Source organism: Lissotriton helveticus, chromosome 8 (assembly GCF_964261635.1).
Source record: "Lissotriton helveticus chromosome 8, aLisHel1.1, whole genome shotgun sequence".
Lineage (NCBI taxonomy): Eukaryota > Metazoa > Chordata > Amphibia > Caudata > Salamandridae > Lissotriton > Lissotriton helveticus.
This window is the reverse complement of record NC_136069.1, coordinates 572,330,940-572,353,899: the sequence shown is the minus strand read 5'-3', so window position 1 is coordinate 572,353,899 and position 22,960 is coordinate 572,330,940.

Genomic DNA, 22,960 nt, shown 5'->3' with positions numbered 1-22,960 from the left:
AACTTACACTGGTGAAAATTATGCAAACATTTGGAGCACAGGCTGTGGGTTGCCTCAGATGCGGGGAACAAGGAGCAGACGTGCTCCACATGTATGGAACTGCCCTGCTCTGCGTGACTTTTGGGAGGGAGTAAAGACATGTATTAACAATGTTACAGAGAGAAGTATACCTTGCACGTCACTTGCATGCCTATTGGGGGGTTAATTGGACCAGCCAAACATAAAGTGACTACCAAATTAGTAGATTTAGCCCTAGTGCTGACAAAGCCCGAGATTACAATAAAATGGAAAGCCACCACAAGTCCTCAGATAAATGAATGGATGGAGATCCTTATCTTATGAGCTGGATACGAACGTGCAGTATTAGGTGAGGAGAGGACATAGCAGGGTAGATAAAGCCAGGGCCCGGACACTTTTGTAGAATGCCTGAAAGAACCTGCCACCGATTCCCCTGAAAGTTCCATACTTTCTGACCAAGACCCAGGGGAAGCCTGACATTTTGTTAGATATGCACGTGAGAAGACCTGGGTTGGAATATATACCTTCATTACCCATGCTTTAGTTCGCATGCCATTACAACGCGCTTGTTACAACTGCCGCGTTGTTACAACGCGTACCATTGAATTGCCAGTCGTTACAACGACTTTCTGTAGGGGACGCGCTGGACTTAGGAATAGTATTATTTACTATTCCTACTCCAGATTGTGCAACTGCAGGGAAGGTGTTGGATTGTAAATCCAACACCAGCACGCCCCCTACAGCAAGTCATTGTAATGACTTGCGATGTAATGGTTCGTGCTGTACCAACGTGGTTGTTGTAACAACCACGTTGTAATGGCACGTGAACTAAAGCATGTGTTGTAAACGCTGCTATCGCTTGAATTGTATGCTTCTCCGAAACAGCATGAATAATAGCTCACTAATGTGCAGAGGAGATAAACAGCACTGTGATGTGGAGGACTGGGTGGGAGAGGGGGTAGAAAGGGTAGGACGGTTTAATAACTGTGTTTGAAGCGGGATGACTTCCAAACAGTGTACCGTACAACCATTATTCCTGACAAGTACTGCTCACATTTTAATTGATGCAAATGTACAACAATTGTATAACCTCTAATTGTACTCTGGTTTTTGGCCCACATTGCACGGTCTACTATTGTCTAAAAGCAAGAAAAAATAGTTTGAAGAAAAAAAGGTAGCGACTGCAGCCAAAACGGATTAGAGTTTTTAGACAGGATCAGTGATTCAACAAAATTCTGCTTACTTCCTTTGTTATTGCCCAGCTTGAATAAAAAATGAGCTGATATCTTCAAGTCACGTTTGAATGTGAGGTATGGCCGTGCATTTAATTTTTACTTTCACTTTAGATACCTCAACGTGTGTTTTTCGTCAAGTACATGTAATGTTGTTGAATTTACCCAAACAGCTGCGTAATTTCATGACAATATTATGCAATACCATGAGCCTTTATTGCCTACTCTTGCGTGGATTTGGGGAATAGTTAGTTTTTTAAATTGTAGCCGGGCGCTATGTATTGGTTTTGTGAGAACTGTTGATGAAGCAGATGCTTACCTTGATTTAGTGTGACAGAATTGATATTTACCAATATGCATAGTCGAAAGTGCATTGAAGGGAATGGGTTTCATATAAATACCTGAAGGACACGTGAAAAGTTAAAATGAAGGTGGGCGTAAACATGCCATACTTGCTTTAGCCTCCTTAGACTTACCAACGAAATACGAAATAAACATGAGCAGGATCTGCAATATTATGCTTCATTTAAGTTACACATCATCAAAGCTGCCACTAATATCTGTAGAATGAGCATATAGAACATGGCAATATATAATATTTATTCTTAGGCCCACCAAATATTATGAAATCGATCTACCTTGATTGTGTGGTGTTTAGTTTCAAAATGACCAGAACACGAAATATATAGCCATTTTTTTCCTTTATTATGATATTTTCTTTAGCTCATTTTAAACTACCATGAAAGTTTGTGGCACAGCGTGTGCATATAACATAAAACAACCTATGATCTGAGTTTGTGCTGTCTTATAACACATTTGCCAAAGAGATTTACTTTTAAATAAATGTTAGCCATTACTCTTTTCGCAGTGACATTAGGCAATAATTGCTAAAATTGTAAGTATCTGTTCCAATGGGACAGCCTCTCTTTTATGAATCAATTACCACCCCACCTCAAGGGTCAGTAAAGGATCAATTGTTTGCGGTTGCAAACCACTCATACATTGCTTTCCAAATGTAGGTGGAAGTCTCTTTCATGATCTACCAATCTGCCATTTGGAAAAATCCTTTTATAAGTCAGAAACACTTTCCAGGTTATAAAAAGTGTTATGCACATTGTGGAAGTTCTTTTGCATTCGCAAAGACAGTAAGTGATTGTATTATTAGTTGAAGGGGGTGAGAAGCCACCTCAAATAATGAACAAAATACTTGTCAGGGATAAACTACAAAATTAACCCTATCAACCTGTGCTTAACTTTCCGGCATCTGTGCACAAAGCAGTCAGTCTTAACTTAGAGGCAACGTGTCAAGGAGTTACGCAGTACTCAATCAGTAATAAAGTGAAAACAAATCTCAAGAAAAATCTCTACCCAATTTAGAACAATTTAGTAAATTATAATTATTAAAATTACACCAAAGCAACAAATATTCGATCAGTACATAGGAGGTATATATTTTTAAAGTTTGCACTTCAAAATAACACCAAAAGGTGCTAAAAACCAACCACAGTCAACTGGTTACGCTTGACCGGGAGATAGTTAAAAGATGAGGCCGATTACAATGGAGTACAGGTTGGATACAGGGACCTTTGAACACGGGCCCAGATCTAGTAAGGACTTGCAATATCCTTGCGTGATGCAAGTCATTACAAGGCAATGTAAATCATTATCTGGGATTTAATAAGCCAAGCATAACCACTTTGTGTCGCTTTGCAGGGTTTAGTAAATACTTTCGCCCTTATTGCGAGTGCAGCGGTCCATAGTGTACACGTGGTGGTGGTCTGATGACCGCCACACTGTGGAACCACCCGCAGTTTTACGACTGCGGTGGTTGGACAGCCACGAGACCGCCGGCACCGCCGGGATCAAGGATCTTGCTGGGCCTGTGGTCTTTCACTAGCAGGAATATTCTGGCAGTGCTGCAGACGGCACCGCAGAGCATATTTCGAGTTGCCATTTCACCACCATTTCATGCCGGGGAAGCCACCATGACAAGGGTGGGGTAATGGCTCCCAAGGCCCCCTGCTATATAAGGGATCGGGTGTGAATGCCGAGGCACATTTAATGCCCCCCTGGATTTGCACCCCCCTTCCTACACGGTGTCATATATGCCACACCATGCAGGAAGGTGCAGTTGGTGCTCTGATTGCTGCGGTCTGCATGATAAACTCTTCTATGAATCTAACAGACCACTGACACAGGACCGCCTGCCAGACCCGGATTTATCTCCTAATTTGGCAGGCGGTCACAACATGGCTTTGGTGGTCCTACAGGCGAAGGCACATTGCCCATCCGTTTTAGGACTGCTAAAGTCGTAATAGGGCCCAAAGTAAAGTAGCACAGTGCATAGAACTGTATCATGTCACTTTGGAGTTCCCATGCCTCCTCCCATGGATTGTGATGTAATCCCAGATTTACTAAGGTCAGCAAACCTGGAATTGCACCAAAATGGTGAGTGTCCTAGACCAAGGCGTAACTAGGAGAAATATCTTTATTTCTCTTTCTTACTTCCTTTTTCTATGTGTGATGCATTCTGCATCACATATAGAAATAGGAGAATGCCTTTAAGGATTATTTTTGTGCCGAAGGTACCCCTTCCTGCACATAAACAATCTTGCTCATAACGTAGGCACCCTTGTAGCAAGACCCAAGAGTTCCTGAGCCTCAAGGTGTCAGCGCAAGGAGGGAGCAGAAGTGTGCCATATCTTAGTAGATAAGGTGCAATTCTGCTCTCTACATTTCACGCAATGCAGCACAGCAACTTTGCTGGCTGTCCTACGTTTTGTGGAATGTATGTAAATATACCCCTTAGTAACTAGAATGAAAGTCAAAACTCCTTTGTGGGACAAGGCAGAAGCTTGTGGCCAAAGAGGGCTCCACATCATTGCGTAGCCTTTGGACAAGATCTTGTTGCAGCCATTGACTTTTGACAGGAGAGTTAAAAGCAAGAGAAATTTAAATTTCGCACATGGAGAAGGTCACCTGCATGCTGTATACTTATCGCTCCTTCGCCTGGTGACGATTTCAACCTTCAAATTTAGTCACTTTTTTTGAGCTCAGAATCTTCCAGTGAGGCAAAGGCTGCAGGCTGTCGCTGAAGAGGGCTCCATTAGGCAAGGATCCACTGAATCAGATTTGCGGCTGTAGAGAAGAACATAGCTGGAACACTCTGAGTCTTTGGCCGAGTGGTAATGCACCGCCTTCAGATTAGCTTGGTAGTACCTCGTCGGTTTTCAGACCAAAAGTTGATGTTATAAATGGGGTTTTTGGTTGGCTAGGGTATGCATGGGAAACAGTGTTTACATTGCATGTTTTAGATCGCATGCCATTACAACGCGTCATTACAATGACCGTGTTGTTAAAACATGAACCATTAAATCGCAAGTTGTTACAAGAACTTGCTGTAGGGGACAGAAGGTGTTGGATTTACAATCCAACACCTTCCCTGCTGTTGCATATACTGGAGTAGGAATAGTAAATTATACTATTCGTAAGTCCAGCGCGCCCCCTACAGCAAGTCGCGTTCACGACTTTTGATGTAATGGTTCGGGTTGTAACAACGCGGTTGTTGTAACGACTGCGTTGTAATAGCATGCGATCTAAAGCATGCATTGTAAAGAGATATATTTGTATGCATATGAGCCAGGAAGAACTCACCACTCTATTCAGGGTAAGGGAGTTAAACACCCAAGATATCCCCTGCTCACCCCCTTAGTAGCTTGGCAGAGCAGTCAGGCTTATCCCAGAGGCAATGTGTGAAGCATTTGCGCAACACACATACGCATCAGTGACACAAGAAATACACCACAAAAGAGACACCACACAGTAGTATTTAAAAATACATATCAGTATTGCATATAAACATAGACCAAAACACATACACCAATAATCACTTTGCCAACTAGGCAATTGCCATATCATCACAGTTAGTGCAATAAGATAAATACTTATATATTGCACACTTTATAAAAACATAATCACTGTACATATTATGCAGATTCTGAAATAATACTCGATATCCTGACAATGCAAACATAAAACAACATATATCATAAATCAGAGCATAGAATGTAGCAGGTAGGTTAGAGAGAGAAACACATATTTCACCCTATGTACATGGTTAACCCACTAAACACACCAGCAACGATAATCTCATACAGGCTGGAGCCCCTGTGATCCTCCTTGTGGGGTTACAGTAATCCTAGAGAGCCTGGCTGAAAAAGAACAGGTAGATGGCTTGCTGCTGTACCACGTAGGCCGCAGGAACAACTGCGCACCTACCAGTAATATATAGTAATTTCGATTAGACAACGTAGAGTGCAGAGTTAGCTGTGCACTTACTATAGAAAATGCAGTAATCCCAGTGAAATTCTACAGTATTTTCACCAGTGAGTTTCAAGACTCCCAGGTGTGTTTTCCAAAATGGGGGCAGCAAGCATACACCGACTACTTCTGTGGGGAGAATCCGCTGGGTCCCTCTGTGCATCAACAACAAGGCAGCTACCCCAAAAACACGGGACGCGCCGTGGGACGGCAGTGTACCTTCTTCCCCCAGCACTCTCCACAGAGGCGAGGTGTAATGTATACACCAAAAGGGGGGAACCCAACTCTGAGAAAGTGGAAGGCCGAATGGAGCTGAACTGCTCCTGGCGGTAGTGGTGGCCTCCTGGCCGGGACCCTAGTGGTGTTTAGTGCAGCGCTGGGATTGGGTCTCTTCGGGTGCCTTGGCAATACAGGTTCAACAAAGGTGACTCCTTGGCTCGTGCACACATATTTTCCAACACTGTCTTTGTTCTCAACGGTTTGCTTTGTGCCAAACATTCACAAATATAAACTAAGCTGATGTAGATTGTGCATTGTATTTGAGCATGATAGTGAGCTGGGAGGTAATCATTGCATACAGCACTTGAGAAACAAACCCCAGGATATGTCGTTCAATGGCGTTTTCACTTTTAAACACTTGTTGATTGATACACAGCAAGTCAATGTGATGAATATGTGTTAACAGTTTTAAAAGCTTACTCTCAGCAGTGTTTTAATGCAATATCCCTAGTCACTTTACCAATCAAGGACATTTTTGGTGTAGACACAATTTATTTTTCTATCACTAAAAACTGCATGAGACTGAGATACAATTTTAAAGCAAGCTATGGACCACCACTAATGAATATTGATGTAAATGTTTACATTTAAGATACATTCTCTGACAGGAGAAGCACGACTTCGCCTCGAATTAAGAGTACACAAGAGTACTGGTAGTCAGAAAAACCCTGATAATACCGCTTGGATTCATCCACGAAGTTACATTGTTAGACGTTTTAGCGATTTTGCTATCGAGTTCACTACTGTGACCACAATGAATCCACTTTAATTTCATTTTAATGCAAACTCTATCCAGCCAAACTTCTTTCTTATGAGTGTTCAGAGACTCTAGGCTCCACATGGTAGTAAAATGTTGGTTCCGATTCCCTGCAAACACTCCACCGCTTTTCAATGTTGCCATCATTTCTGTTTTGACATTTGCTATTTTCTTTGATACGAGGTGAACCGGAGTGCAGTTTTGGGTCATTTTACAGTAGACTGCTTGCATCAGTCACAACAGGAAAGATTTATATTTGCAGAGTTTGTTACCCAGTGTCCTGATATTAACCTGGCCTGCTCCCTGGCATTCAGCTTTTCTATCGCCCAACTACTGTATGTGGTTGTCCTGCTGCAGTTTGCTTTAGTTCTTCATATCTTTCTGTGTTACCTTTTTCGAACTTGAAAAAGCACAGGTAGTACAGGTGCCTTTCTCTTTCTGAATCTATAGCATGTTATTGATTTGGTTTCTAATCTCCTTTTCCCCGATTGAAGCAAGCAAAGACTGAGTCACTGGTGTATTTCCTGTTTTCAGTGGAAATGTGTATAGTGTCCCCACGAGCCTTTAACATTTTCTTTACTGATAGGTAGCTTGTGGGTCAATGTCACATTATAATTTTTGCATCTTTGTTTTAGAATCTGTGTTGAAAAGTGTTATGCAGAATGCAGGTATTTTTGGCATGTGATTATTTATATTAGGGAAGACCTCGTTGATAACAGTCTGTTTTTTTTGGTTCTTTTGTTAAGTTTAACTCGGCTTTAAAACCTATTGTATAGACCTAATGCGAGCGTTGCAGGTGAAGGAGGCCAGGCAGGAAAACAAATCGAAACCTCACTTCATGGTGTGCATGATGCTATGCAGATGAACCGTGACTCACCCATGCACATCACCCTTTAACGCAGCATGTAAGATATATAGAGCAGTGCCAGCATGTTTTACATATCTGGGGATCTGGTCCAACCAGATCATAATCACAAAAGTGCAGACTGCCAATACTTAAAGGACCAGTGATTCAGACCAGATAGGAATAAAGACACAGGTGGGAGACATGCATGAATGACTTTTCGAAAGTGGAGGGTGTGCAATAAAACATTTTAAAATTGAGTTTGCAATTGTTTATTATGTATATCATAAAGTAACTCTACATGTAGCAAAATAATGTAATATTTCTTTCTGAGCCAGGTTACTCCCACCTGTGAGATAATCACCGCCACATTAGTTAATTATCGATTTTCTCTAACTTCTGAATTCAGTATTAGGAGATGGGTTTGTACTCACTTGCTTTAAATCACTGCACCTAACCTGAAAATAATAGCTTTCTTCCCACTTGCAACCACTTCCATCTAATGGAATTCGAATCAGAATGCATTGCATCAATATCTACCGAGGGTGCTTTTAATAAGTACAAGTTTTACATTTGTTAGAGAGTAGTGCCGGGCGAAGCAATTTGAAGAGAAATAAGCTACTAGGCCTGCCCATGTTGCTCTGTGATCTCAGCTTAAAGCATCACCAGCAGAACATTTTAAAGAACAAGTTCCAATGCGTTCATAATAATCAGAAGTGCATGTTAGTTGTCGTCGTTTATATTTTTTATATCCGTCCATCGGTACTGAACCTTTTGTTAGTGGCATATTTGTAGGTCCAAGACCATTTTATTTAAATAAAATTGCATGTATATTTGACTTATTTGGAGGGGCGTTGTGTTATTGTGTCATTCGTGTTTTTCCCACCCACTACAGCACACTACATGGGGAAATGGGTCAGCCCACTTTAACCACTGGCTCACTTGACTGTGAGTAACGTCATTCTGCCTTTTCACAAGAGGAACATCCACACGCAAAGAAGTTCCCTTTAATGCCTGGGACTGCTAAATCAATGTTTGATTTTTGAGACAAAAAATATGATTTGCTTTCAAACAATGTTTTTAGCTTGGAGTAACGAGGGACCAGCTGCTTCCCCAACAATACAATTCTGAAAAAAACATTGGCAAACCATAAAAAGCTGCCAGCCAGGTAGACAGTCAGCCACAGACGTGTTGGCTTTGCTAGTGTTTTTTGCACATGAGTCTGTGTCAACAGTCCAGGCTATTAAACACCCTCCCTGTGACCGTCCATCCTTTCATGAGTCTGAATGTGGCATGCCCCCCACTCATCAACTCAAAAACCCTATTGGATTCAAGGAGTTTGCAGTAATATGTCCTGTAGAAACCTCTCTAATAAATCGTTCTGTCATGTTTTGTGTTGATATTGTGATTAGTTACCTTATTTTACTAGATGTAGATTCCAAACCTCAGCATCCTGCAGGAAATTTACATGTGTTTTGTGTCATGCACTAGAAACATGAGAAAAGAGATCGGAGTCGGCCTTTGCAGTACTGCACTTGTAAATTAATACTGCAAAGCTTGTCCACTTGCCATTTGCCATTTTTTTCTTTATAAGTATATTGAAATATGAAAACGAAAAGCATCATTTAAAAATCTATTCTATGGTGTAATCAAATGAGTTATGTCACTTATTGATAAAAGGTGATTTCTTGCCAGGATTTCCATATCTATCATGAGCAAGTGAAACCCAGTCATAATAAATCCAGGGTCCATATTACATAAGTGCCCTGAGGGCACAACGGGTGTTTGCGCCCACGTTTTGCATCCCCGAGGCACTTTGGTATTACAGAAGGGGCCGCAGATGCTTGTGCAATTATGAAAGTGCTGGAGCACGTACAGCGTCAATGCTTCCTCAAGCGGCATTCCCTCATCTAACCAGATGCGTCACTTTGTAAACCCCTGCGCTACATTATACCTGCGTCAGGTATAATGTATGCAGAGGGGGCGTTCCCCCGCAAAAAGCCTCGTAATAGTGACGCAGTGAAATCTGTGAGATTTCACTGCGTCACTTTTAGGACGCTATTGCGTCAAAATCTTGCGCCTGCCTCACAGCAGGCGTAAGACTGACGCAAGCCCTTTCACATGGGGCTTTCCCAATGTGAAAGGACGCATTACTGGAGTTGCGTCACTTTTGTGACACATTCCAGCAATGCGTGACTTTTGCGCTTACAGATACGTCAGAAATACTGACGTATCTGTAACTCCTTGCAACATGATGCGTCATACTGTAAATATGACGCATCATTGGTGTTACAAAGAGGGCGCAATGAAAAGTGACGCATCGCTGTTTTCACGCAGCGATGCGTCACTTTTCATAAATGAGGCCCACTGAGTTTTACAGGTAAGTAAACATATAAATCAATAAAACAAATTGTGTTGCGTGCACTGCATCACCAAATGCGATGCAGTGAGCGCAACGAAATTAGTTTTATTTATTTATATGTTTAGTTACCTGTAAAACTCTGTAATCCATACATTACTACCCCCCACCCTGCCCCTCCCTCTCCCCACGTCAACGCCCTGCAGGTCATCCCACTACCGACCGTGGCTGTCAATTTTTTAGTAGTTTTGGCTCTATAAATGGATGCCTGTATCAGTAGCGGCTTGTGGTGGGAGTGCTGCAGGGTGGTGGGGTGGAGCAGGATGGGGGTCGTAAACTATGGCATACGGCCGAAATGAGGTAAGTAAACAAATAAATGAATAAAATAAACTTCATTGCGTGCGCTGCATTGCCAAATGCGATGCTGCGCGCACAAGGAAATCCGTTTTATTTATTTATTTGTTTACTTACCTCCGTTGGGCTGTATTCCATAGTTTACTACCCCCAACCTGCTCCTTCCCTGCCCAGGCTCACAGCCCTGCAACACTCCCACTACTAGCCGTTACTGGCCTGTATGCATGCTGTTTCTGTGCATAGGTGTCTGCAGACATGCTTGGCCAGTGTGTGTCTGTGTCTGGAAGCCTAAAACCGTCTTGCTGTGTGCGTGTACATGTGTGAATGTACCCCATGTGTTGTATGACTGTGTCTGCATGTACTATAATAAGAATAAAATCTATTGGCTTTGTAATTCTTCTTTAAAATGTGACTTTTCCTGGTGTGAATTCCATTATAGGTGTCTGGAGGGAAGGTCAGCTGCACAGTTCCTCATTTGCAATAACCTTAAATTCATATTGCAGCTGCTCGATTTTGTAACCAAGAACTGTATTTTCTGTGAAGCTAGCAACAATTCCCATAGGACCCAAACCGATTCTGCTCTTTTTATGGAATCACTCAGAATAGGTTTCTGTGGTGTACATTCCACATGACCATTCGCAAATGATCTTCATTTTGATCCAATTGGAAGCATAGGTTTGAACAGCTATTCAATGACATAGATAATTCCATGTAATTTTGTTGACTCATCAAACTAGTTATGGTGTCTGTGTGTTTTAGAGCCAGTTTACATTCTTTTAGCAAGTGTGCTTCCTTTTTTCTTCCTCTTGAAATCCACAGTCCATAGGTCCAGTTGTAAAAGCCCATCGACTCCAACTTGTCCTATTTGAAAATATATTATTGGATGTACGACATTACAACGCATGCTTTTACCACGCATGCTTTTACATCGCGGTTTTTACAACACATACCATTACAACGCATAGCGCTTTGGGATGCTGGATAGTGAATAGTTTAATTTACTATTCCAACTCCAGTCCCCGTGGACACTAGGGAAGGTTATTGGATATTAAATTAACCTATTCCCTATGCTAGAGCGCCCCCCAGCGCAATGCGTTGTAATGGTTTGCGTTGTAAAAGCTGCGATGTAAAAGCATTGCGTGGTAAAAGTTGCGTTGTAAGTGATGTTTCCCATATTAATTGGTATATGGCGTTTGAGACCATGTGAATGTATGTTGCAATTTTTACCAATGTTAGCTCTACATCTGTCGAGCTTTCTTTACTTTTAGGCCCTGTACAACAACGTAGAAGTTTGCGCTACAAAACTGAGCATTTTCAAGAGTTCTCTAAAGAAATCGTATGTTTATCACACTTTGCTGTCACATGTATTTTTTGCCTACCGCTGCTGTTAGAAATATCCAGTTTGCTGCAAACACCAGGCACTGCACAATCAGTTATGCCTATTCTCTGGATTTATTTGTAAATGGTTCAGATTTTCAACCATAATAAACTGTTTTGTAAATCCAAGAGAGTGCTGCTTGCAGGACCACTCATGCATTCCACTGAAACGATAATACATTGGAAATCCTGTTATGAGTTAAGAGGGTCTGTGAGCAGAGCTCTCATACTCTGCTTCAAATTCAATTTCATTCAGCCACCTAATAAAACATAAAATATGTATTTATGGCTTCCCCACTAAATGTTGTCTTCTGGTGTAGTGATTCTGATGTACACTGTGAAGTCCATTTATCTCATGCTGCCTCTGGCGTTAAATGAATTGTAATCCCGGTGCCAAGGGGGTTGGAAATTTCCCTTAGTGGGCTGTAGATGAAGTAATCTCTTGCTGCTGCAAGTCTGGATGTAAAAAATACATGTACCAGGTTGGTACTGTCAGAAAAGATAAGAGAGCTAACCGAGAAAGGAGCAGAAAATGAGTCCTACTTTTTAAAAGGTTTTGCTGGGTTTTCATCACATAGGTTTTACGCTCCAAAACATACTTAGAATTTATGTCAAGATAGCAGGGTACAGGCAATTCACTTTTTTACACCTATTTTTAGATACTATGCTCTTTCGAGTGGAAGGAAGGGGTTGGAAGTACCTCGATTTGTGGTCGGATGATCTGCTGTAAAAGATGACCTTGTACACCGAACAAATAGCAAACTAGACACTGAAAACACAGAATAATATGAAGAAAATAATTCATCAAATAAATCTGTCTCTTTCACTCAGGTGAGGGAAAGGCGTTTAATTGCATTGCTCCAATGCAATTTTCTAATCACAGGCTCCCCCTTCACTTTAATTTCAGTTTAAACGTGTATGTATTATTTTAATGCCCTTACCCAGGTTCAATTTAGAGCCTAAATTACGAGTAATTCTGAAACATCCTCAGCCACACAGGTATTCCCTTTATTCAGCTGATACCTTCTTCCGTTTACCAGTATTTAAACAGGTCCCCTCAGCATACATCAGATAAATTAAACTTATTTTCGATACTGGCTTTCATTAACAATACATGTGTGGAATGCTTTTCAAAAGTGCAGCAGCTGAGGCATAAGCAAAAAGAAATTAAAGTAACTTTTCTTCCATAGAAAACATATTTCTATGAAAATTTACCACTTAATGTCTTGTCAGTTAAGACTTTACATGTGGTTCTCCAGTTTTTCCTTGAATTACTCCGACGTGTGCCCACATAAGAATTTTTATGTGGTTTGCTTGCTTCTACACTCAAAGATTGAGATTTGCATGGAATCCATCTCTCAAGAACATTCCAGGCAAGACGTGCTCAGCATTACAATTAAAGTGTTTAAAATAATAGTGGTGGATTGAATGCTTGGATTAGTCTTAGCCAATGGTAATTACTCAAGACTGCGTCCCAGTCCATCATTATTTCGTACCTCATGCCACCTCAGTTTGGACGCATCCATTTGCAAATCAGTCTTGACCCTGCTTCAATAGGAACAGTCCAGCTACAGCTGCCAGACCAGGTCCTCTCTGAACTGGAGCATGGGCAACCCCAGACCTGTTGCCGTCCTTGCGTTACTGAATGTACACTGCAGATAACATACAGCAAAGCTATTGAATGTTATAGGCATTTGGTAATAGTGGTGTTGTAACAGTGTGGAACTAAGGTACAGCGCATGCTATCTTCTAACGGCTTCCTGCACTCAATATACAGAGGTTCAAACAGCACACAAGAAGGACACATGGAGATGAAGGCACTTTCTACCTAGAAGTGAGAGCCAATATGTGGAGTTGTTTCTGATTCCCCCAACAAACTCAGGGGCATATTTACAAGGGTTTTATCTCCACTTTTTTGGCTTACAAAGCCAAAAAAGTGGAGATAAAACCAGCGCCCTATTTACAAGAGTGTGCTAACATGCATAATCACATGTTAGCACCCTTTTTCCCAACGCCTCCCTTTGCATCTCCAACAAGATGCAAAGTGGGCGTTACTGGGCCTACCCTGGATGGACTACCTTGCAAATATCGCTGATGTTTACAACGCAATATTTAAAAGGCAGCCCACATGATTTTAGCACACATTAGATTTTGGCGAAAACGTCAATTTTTGCCAAAATCTAACGTCTGCTAAAATCCTGAATTAACCATCCCTAACATGGAGGGTAGATTATGCTGATATGACCCTGTGGGTCGTATCAGCAAGGTTATCACCCTTTTGCAGGGAACATCGCTGGAAAACCAGCGATGTTCCCTGCAAAAGGGCGATAACCTCGCAATCTCTGGAATTTTTATCGCCCTGGAGTAACGCACTGTTAATTACGCGCTACAAGGGCGATACATTCCAGAGATAGCCTGCGATAATATAATTGATGATTATCGCTGGCCGTTGTTAATATGCCCCATCAGTAGTTAGTCCCCTCAAAGATGTAGTGAGACTGATATTTCAGAGAATTCACTGCATTATATGGAAAATGAGCTATAGCTGGAGAGGTACAGCGTATCCCCTATTATATAGACGCATAATGTTAGGATAGCTTTTTTTAAACAATCACTAAGTAAAATAAATGCATTCTGATTATTGCACGTATGTGCCAGTGAGTGCTTCTCAAACTCTGTCTGTAGCTTAAACCTCTGAATAGCACGACACTTGAAGCCCTTTGTGAATAAATTAAGGCTGGAGACACCTCATCATACAATTTGTATTATCTTCTTTAAGTTGAGTCTGCTAAGCTGATATAATGACTCAGTAAGGTGAATGCTCACCACTTAAACATATTGTCAGAAGTTTGAATTCCATTGAGACCCACTCAGAGTTACACCCTTGTAAGTTGGGTAAATTGAGTACTATTAAATTGGAGAAAGCTAACAATTTGTATAAACAGTAGTGAGAAATGGCAGAAGTGTGGTATGAAGCACTATATAAAAAATTCTAGCAAAAACAAGTAACTACAAACGTTATTCATAAATGTATTTGCAACCACTAAATTTGAAAAGTTTAGTTATGTTTCTAGTTACGTTACTAGTTGGGTGAAAATATAAGTATTCTTGGTAATAAAACCAACAAAAACAATAACATCAACTTTTTTATTAAATGCGTTCTTGCTGCCAAAGACCTGCACCTTGTTTCATTATTACTCAACACAATACTAAGGATGCCATCAACCTAAGAAGAATGGAAGCCAAACTTATACCAACAAAGTCTCAGCCCTTGGCCTAATGATGCACGTAAATGAAGCAATAGTACAGGAAAAATTTATATTTCCCGAGCTACACTGTTATGTAAAAAAAAAACTGGTACAAATATATTCCAAGTTTTATTTAGTTGACATATGTTTCTTTAAATAGAAAAAAAAACACTTAATAACTAGATCACTTCCACTCCAGAAAGCACCTCAGGCTAGCTGCATCAAAAAAGCTATAGGATGGCTTCAAAATGAAAAACAAAATGAAGAATATAGTGCTGAGTGGTTTGGACTCTCGTCGTTTTAGCCCAAGGCATCCTTTCTGCTTGATGCATAATGTATAAAATCGCCAGACATGCACTTCCTACGGTGTGCAGATAATCTCTTAATGCACTTTGAGGCACACCATATAGAATGATTCCCGCCTTCTTCATTTTGGATCTAAAACCTTTTTAATTAATTGTGTTCGTAATGTTGCTTTAGTTTTCCTTCTTTCTATTGGAGTTATATTGGGTAATGATGAAGATGGAAGCCAAATATTTTTTTTTGCCAAAAAAGGGCTGCAAAAAGGCGAACAAAAGCTCACTCAGTATAATGGGATTTGCTAGGAGAACCAGTTTCATGCAATTCAGTATTATGAAAGAAATTGACTCATACATAGATCTAACATAACGCTTTGAAAATAATTTAAAATAAAGGATCTTGCCTGACAATGACTGGCCACAGAAACAAAATTAAGAGGGATGTTGTATGAAATTGGGTTAATTAATGGGGGGAGCGGATGGAAGCTCCACTCAGGCAAAAACCACAAGCCTTGTCAGGGTGAACCACAAAAGCCACAAAATTAACCTATGCTTAACCCAATTGTAATTTGGCACAAAAGCAGTTAGGCTTAACTTGGAGGCAATGTGTAAAGTATGTATGAATCACACAACAAGCAATAAAGTGAAAACATAACACAAGAAAATCATAAAACAATTTAGAAAATGTAGTACATTTTAATACATTTAATATTACAAGACCAACAGAAATCCAATAAGTAGAACCACAGATATTTAATTTTAACATTTTAACTAAAATTAATGCCAGGAAACAGAAAGTGCCAAATGACGGTATCTGGTCGCACTGGACTAGGACATAGTCACAAAATCCTGATGAGTGCAGGCTGGGCACAGGGCCAAATTTGGCCTCCGGTGGTTGTACCTTATGGCTTCGGTGTGAGGTCTGTACGGCATTGCTTCGAGAGGCTTCACATCTCTAGGTGTCAGTCTTGATGAAGCTTTCACCCGTGCCGCAATGCTTTGTGGGCCCTTATATTAATTGACATTGGTTCCAATGAAGCTGTCAGCTGTGTGAAAAGTCTTGTCAGGGCTTTGCATCGCTCTGCATTGGTTCTGATGAAGCTTTCAACTATGCAGCCAGACTTTGTGGGGCTTCGTGCCGAATTTGATAGAACCTTCTGTTAGGCAAGGTTCCAGGACCTGGGGAGGTCCTCTTGGGAATCAGGGACTCCTCTAACAGAGGTCAGCAGAGCCCTTGCAAATCCAGTTGCATGTCCAGGCAGGTCCAGTTGTAGCAGGTCAGCTGGGAAGTTTAGGGGATGCCTCTTGAGCATGTTATGTTCCCGTAGATCAGACAGGTGGTCAGTGAACTGACCCTTGGGGTCACTCAAGTTAGCCTGAGATGAAGGCAAGCAGGTGCACTTTCTCTTCTCAGAGAGCAGGGCAGTGCTCAAGCAGCAAGGCAATCCTCTGGTAGCAGTACTCCTCTGGGAGACAAAAATCCTTCTTCTGTAATCTTTACAGGTTCAGTAGTGTACTGCTGAGTGGCTCTGAAGATCCAACATGTATACATGGTGCGAGCCTTTGTGTGTGGAGGGACACACTGTCCTACCCCTACATCTGGTTCAGGAAAGTTCTTCTCTTCCCTTGTCAAGAAACCAAACTGCCTGGGATGACAAATGGGTAGTGTCAGGTTCCTTTATGTGTGGCTGTTGGCAAGGCCTTTGAGGTGTAAGTGGAGCAGGACACAGCTCCACCCCCAGCCATCCTGGCAGGATGGCACAAACCGCCCACACAGAGTCCCCTTTATGTCACTGTCCAGAAGGAATACACAAACCTCAACAGCCTAGCCATTCACAGTCATATTGCCCACCACACTGGCAGGAGGAACAAATGGTCAGGACAAGAAAATGCAACTTACCAAAAGTGGCATTCTCAGAATTTTGACTTAAAATCCAGAACTACCATTAAAGAGGATTTTAAATTACAGCATATCTCTTTCTGTTTCCAATCCAAAATTAGGGCTTATGCCAGGATATGTACTTTTTAAATAAAACGCACCCTGCCCTTAGCCTTACGGGCCTACCTTCTAGGTGACTTGTAAGTATTAAAAGGGAATGGTTACGCCTGGCAAAACATTTCTTTTCCTGGTCGAAATGGCAGTTTTAAAGTGCACTTGAGACTGCAGTGGTAAGCCTAAGATCTGGAAGGTATTTGTAAATTTCACCAAACCTGCAGATTTGTGGATTTTCACCTCCTTTTTTCAGATTTCCAATCCCTGAAACACTTACAGTAGCTGACATGAGGAGGGTTAGTCACACTTACAATATGTTGTACTGGTTTAAATGTATACCTGAATAAATTCATATTGAAGTGCAACTTCATGTTTTGTGAATTTCAGACTTCAATTTATGCAATCAAGTATCACTTGTGTCTACAAATAGCCATGTGAATGGAACGCTGCACTTCTCGTTTGTTGTTCTGAGCAGTGGGTTTTGTGATTCAGGGTGACCTTAGGAAGGTTAGTTAACTACCTCTTTGCCTGCGATGGATATATCTGGTTCTCCAAATTATTCCATTAATTTCTTATCAGAGCAATGAGTTTGAGAAGAAGGTGGCAAGAATACACATTTTGCTTGACTGCAACTTTAAATCCTTAAAATCAGATTTTAATATGGTAGAGAGTGTAAATACTCACTCATTCACGGCATGCAAGTTCTCTGGCAAATGTTGCAGAAGTTATTCTAGTCGTACACACACACACACACACCAATATGCATGTGTGCACACGCACAAATGCACAAACACACACATACACACACACACACATATGCATGAAAACTGTGTGCATCTAGAATGAAAACATCACTACAAGTCAATTAGCCAGACTTGTGAAACAGTATCAAGAATTATAGAAATGGGTTGGGCCCCTGAATCAGTTGACCTATGCAATGACCTTTTCTGTTCTCCAGTATGAAAAAATATTGAAGGGCAGTGACATTCAGATGGATTTCTAAAATGGCTTATCATATCATTAATTATGTTGGTTGTTCATACTATACCAATAAAAAGGTCCCTTGCATTTGAAGATATCGAGTGGGTTTTACTTTACAAAATGGCAACGGACAATTGATAAAGAAAAAGAACACACTTCACTACGGGTCTATTTATAAAGGAAGTTTTGAGGTCATAAAGTAGTTCTCCTGTAGTACTGCTTTCCTTACATGCCTTTGGAATTTTGCTCAAAATTATCTAAAACGGGAATAAAATTGGAATGTCCAGTTTGTATTTCTACCCAATTGGTACAAATAGAAATGTGTGTGCCCTCTTTACACTTTCACTAATGGGAAATTGGATACTGGGGTCGTTTCACAAATGCTAAAAGTGAGTTGATGAAGTACTCATAATTGTTTTTTTGTGAATAGGTGTCCATGTCTGCTTTGGGAAAATTCATAATGTATACCTGTCTCATACAGAGCTAATTTAAAGATACTGCACATTGTTTATGTCCATTGATGTAAACGTAGGTATTCTACTAAAATATTAACAGATTTAAACTTAAGGTTTACTAATGGGTGTCCCCATGTGCGTGTAAGAGCCATGGTGAAGGAAAATATTTGGAAAAGTGAGAATCACTCATGACTTACACTTAGGGGTTATTAACAAATAGAGTAAACGCATCTGCCATTCTTTATTAACATCTATATTGAACATTAAAGATCTAGGTGTAAGTTCAGCAGCAGCTGTCAGAAATGTTTCACCAACAATTTGTATAGCATTTGTGATGGAAAAAAAGATATGGTTTGAAAATAAATGTTCGGTAATTAGAATTGTATCCTCCAGATTTTCTAACAATACTTCTTAAATGAAGTGTAGAAATCAGGATTAGGCTAATTCAAATGCACCATTTACGAACAACTGTTTCCCCGTATGGGGTTAGGTTCAACCTGCATGAAAAGGAATGTTTAATGAATACATCTAACAGGTGTTTCGTGGATAAGTCTAACAGCGGTACCTATCCATGGCAGTTTGCAGTTTAAACCTGTCTCATTTTAAATCGATTTTTCTTATTTCGGAGTAGAAATGTATATTCATAGGCAATGTGATGCCATACCAAATCCAGAAACAGTAAATTGGTACAGAGGCAGCATACAGAGGACAGTGTGTTTACCTTTTTCCCTATATAAGACCTTTAACGCCTTACATCATGTGGCTCAATTGTAAAAGTTGTCTATTTCAATAATGTAGGGTACTTATATTTTAAAATAAACAACAGATAAACATCTAAAATGAATGGGCCCGATTCACAAAGATAAAATAAGATGAAAGTCTGACTTTACGACTTTCGGTATTCCCAAAGGGCATTTACTACTCTTAAATGCTCTTTGTGAATACTGAAAGTCATAAAGTTCAACTTTCGGTATTTACAAAGGGCATTTACACATTGTAAACGCCCTTTGTGAATACCAAAAGGTGTAAAGTTAGACTTTCATCTCAGTTTACTTTTGTGAATCGGGCCCAACCTGTTTTCCTTAACAGGGTAAAGACATTGTAGTGTCGGATTTGTTTTGCCTCAGTGATCTAGCATGTACATCCCCATATGGAGGTATGAGTTACGTCAAATAAGGGAGAGTTACCAACATTACCACCCCCATTGAAATTATAATGTCCACAGAGTTACTAATGAACTTGTACGTTTGCTGCCAAAACCTCAGCCAAAATGTCTTGGTGAAATTCCTTGGGAACATGTGGAATTACCATGGAATCAGACCTGGGATTCACCTGTAAAACTCATTCTTTGACATGATTTTGATTCACTGTATGAAGTGTGCTTTTCTATTCAGGGTGTCTTTTATTTACACTATTGCAGTTATTAAAAAAACAGAGATAGGACATTTTCTAGTTTACAAACCGAAAAAATAAAATGTAATATTGGTCTTTGACCAAATTATTAAATACGAATAAAGTGTTTGAGTGCTTTAGTGAGGTTAACATTCGCCGCAGAGTATCAAAGCACACTAAAACTATAATTGTTGATTTTAAATTACCCAGGCAGTCTACATCACCTTCAACTCAAAGCAGACCCCTTTTGAGATATCTCAGAATCCAGTGATAATGTAAATCTTTATGTACAATCTCAAATAAACTGGATTTGTACATTCGGTGTCAGGTTTCTCAAAGGAGTATCGCATTAGATAATAATTATACTTACCACTATAGACAGAAGTATGGACGTAGCAGTGACCATTATGCACGTGGTCAATATTTCTGTCATTTCTCTTCCCTGATAATGTTCTAAAAACTGGCAGCTCAAATTTGATTTGCTTATAATGTCAGCACAAATTTGTCGTGTAAGTGCATATGTAAATAGATTTGAGAAAGATGCAGGAAGTCTCTGGGGCATACTAACATGCACAGCAATACATGTTTACCTATAGAAAAGCTTTTACATTGTTTTGCTGCAGCGGTTTATGCCATTCCACTGACAGCATGTTTAGTGAAAAGAAAAATAGTACCATTAGCGCCACGGTTGTCGCGTACACAAAGGCTACTTAAACTCATACAGCCTGATTAACAAAGATTTTACTCTGATCTGCTCTTGTAGTACTCGTGACTTATTCTTGCCATAAAGAGCAATCAGCAGTACTCCTGACTTATTTCTTCAATTCAGGCAGGAGTAGGTTGCACCTCCTCACAGCAAATTCTTTGTGAATCAGGCCCCAATTGATGCATTGGGTGGAGAGAGATCAGATGCATGAGTTGGTAAAGTGATATCAGAGAAATGTGATTTGTGTTGTTTATGAAAGAAACCAAAACTGTCTCATCGTAACACAAAAATAAGAGACTGTTTCAATTAATGAAACATTTGGAATACTGTGTAGTCAGGGCTAAGGGGATGGCCTGGGGCACCACATAGCGATCTATAATACTTTTTTTTCCTTGCCAGCCCATCACATTGAACTCTCTTCTCATGGATTATCTTGTGCCACAGAATGTTCTTATTTAGGACTTTTTCTTAAATGTCATATTTGTTTTTCATAATAATAGAACTTTGGAATGTCTAACAGTAAACACAAGCTAAGAAACCGAAACACTAGGATTAAGGGGGCATTGTGTCTGGTCACTGCAAGATTATACGACCAATTAGTGTTTGATTTGTAAAAGAATAATTGCCAAGGCCCAAAGTTTTGTTCTGGAGCCCGCTGTGGGCTCTATCAAAAGTTGGTGTGCCAAGAACCAATGACGCATTGTCTTGATGTCACCGCATGCCATTTTAGTCCACCGCCAGATACCCCTTGCCACTTTATCTTGCTCTTGTCAGTTCTTTTCATCTTTGCTTTCCGTCTTTGTCATTGTTTTTCAATCTTTCTCTTCCTCCTTCATATCCCTTGAAGGAAATTATTTTAAAAGTTACATTTCGACACAATGTCCATGTTAGAATTTCACAGAATGTGTTTAAACTGCTGCAGAAATGTTTTCTCATAGAAAATAACACAGAAAAATGTGCCTGTTTTATAACGAGAAACAATAATATTTAAATGTGTCATTAATTTAGTAAATAATTATCAGATTATTCATATGTAGTAAAAAGTGTGAAGTACAAATAATATAGTAGATTTTATTTACCAGGCTATTATTTTTAAAAGTTCCTCTTTAGTTGGACCTAAACGCCTTTTCTTTTAAATCTTGGCCATAGCTTCATCTATGTTTTTTTAGAACATTTTGCCTAGCACAAGCAACTTGCTTAAGAATGTGCTGACTCAAAATCCATGTTTCTTTAGCTTCCTCACACCATGTTGGGTCACGTTTCTACTTTAATGAGCTCCTGTGACTACTTGAATAAATAATACATTAGATATATTTTATGAATGCATTACAGCATATTATTGCTAGTTTGCCTCATCATATCTAACTTTTTTTGTATTCACAATGGACACAGAGTGCATCTTTCAGCTTAGTTAAGAAGTTTCTCTTGAGAACCTTGCTCCATGTAACGAAGTCATGAAACAATGTTTTACACTATATCGATGCGTATGTTTACTGTAGGAATCAGTCAAAGAAGCATCGGAAGTTGATAACACCATTGGCTAAGTGGTTTCCGTTGGACAAGAGGAGCTAACACTTAACAATTATCGATGCATTATTGAGTGTGTTAGACCTGACCCTTTTTGCAGGGTTATGCTCAATCTTTTTGATTTCCTCCTGTATTTTGTCTGCATGCTTTTGTTGGCTTTCGGACTTTGGGCCTTTTACCACTGCAATTCAGTGCTAACGTGCATGTGCTCTCTCCTTTAAATGTGGTATGATTGGCTTACACCTGTTTGGCATGTTTAATTTGCTTATAAGTCTCGTGTACAGTTGTATCCCATGTACCCAGGGGTCTTTAAATTAAATGCCACTAGTGGACCTATAGCACTGCCTGTGTCAACCACAGAAGTAGCCTTTCAAACCAGTCTCAGGTTTGCTACTGCAGGGCCTGCCTGCATGTGCAGTTTACTGCTACATTGACTTTAACGTTACTTTGCAGGCCTGAAAAGCCCCGTTTTCAACATATTAGCTACAACTAAGGTAGGCCTTAGTTAGCCCTATGGGCAGGGTGCTGTGTAGGTAAAATGCAGGACATGTGCTTTCATTGTGTGGCATGTCCTGGTAGTGAAAAACAGCCTATTTGGGAACTTATTTACAATACTGTGGTGCAGCGTGGCACTGCAAGCCTTTTGGCTGCGCCACACAGCGGCACTTTCACAACTCAGGGATACGTTATATTTACAATATGATGCATCCCTGTTTGTTCCCCTGCGCTGGCGCACAATTGGCTGCCATGTGCCATGCAGACACCCTTGTACCATGTGCAAGGGTGGCAATGTTGCAGGGCGATTTTATGTGCAGAAAA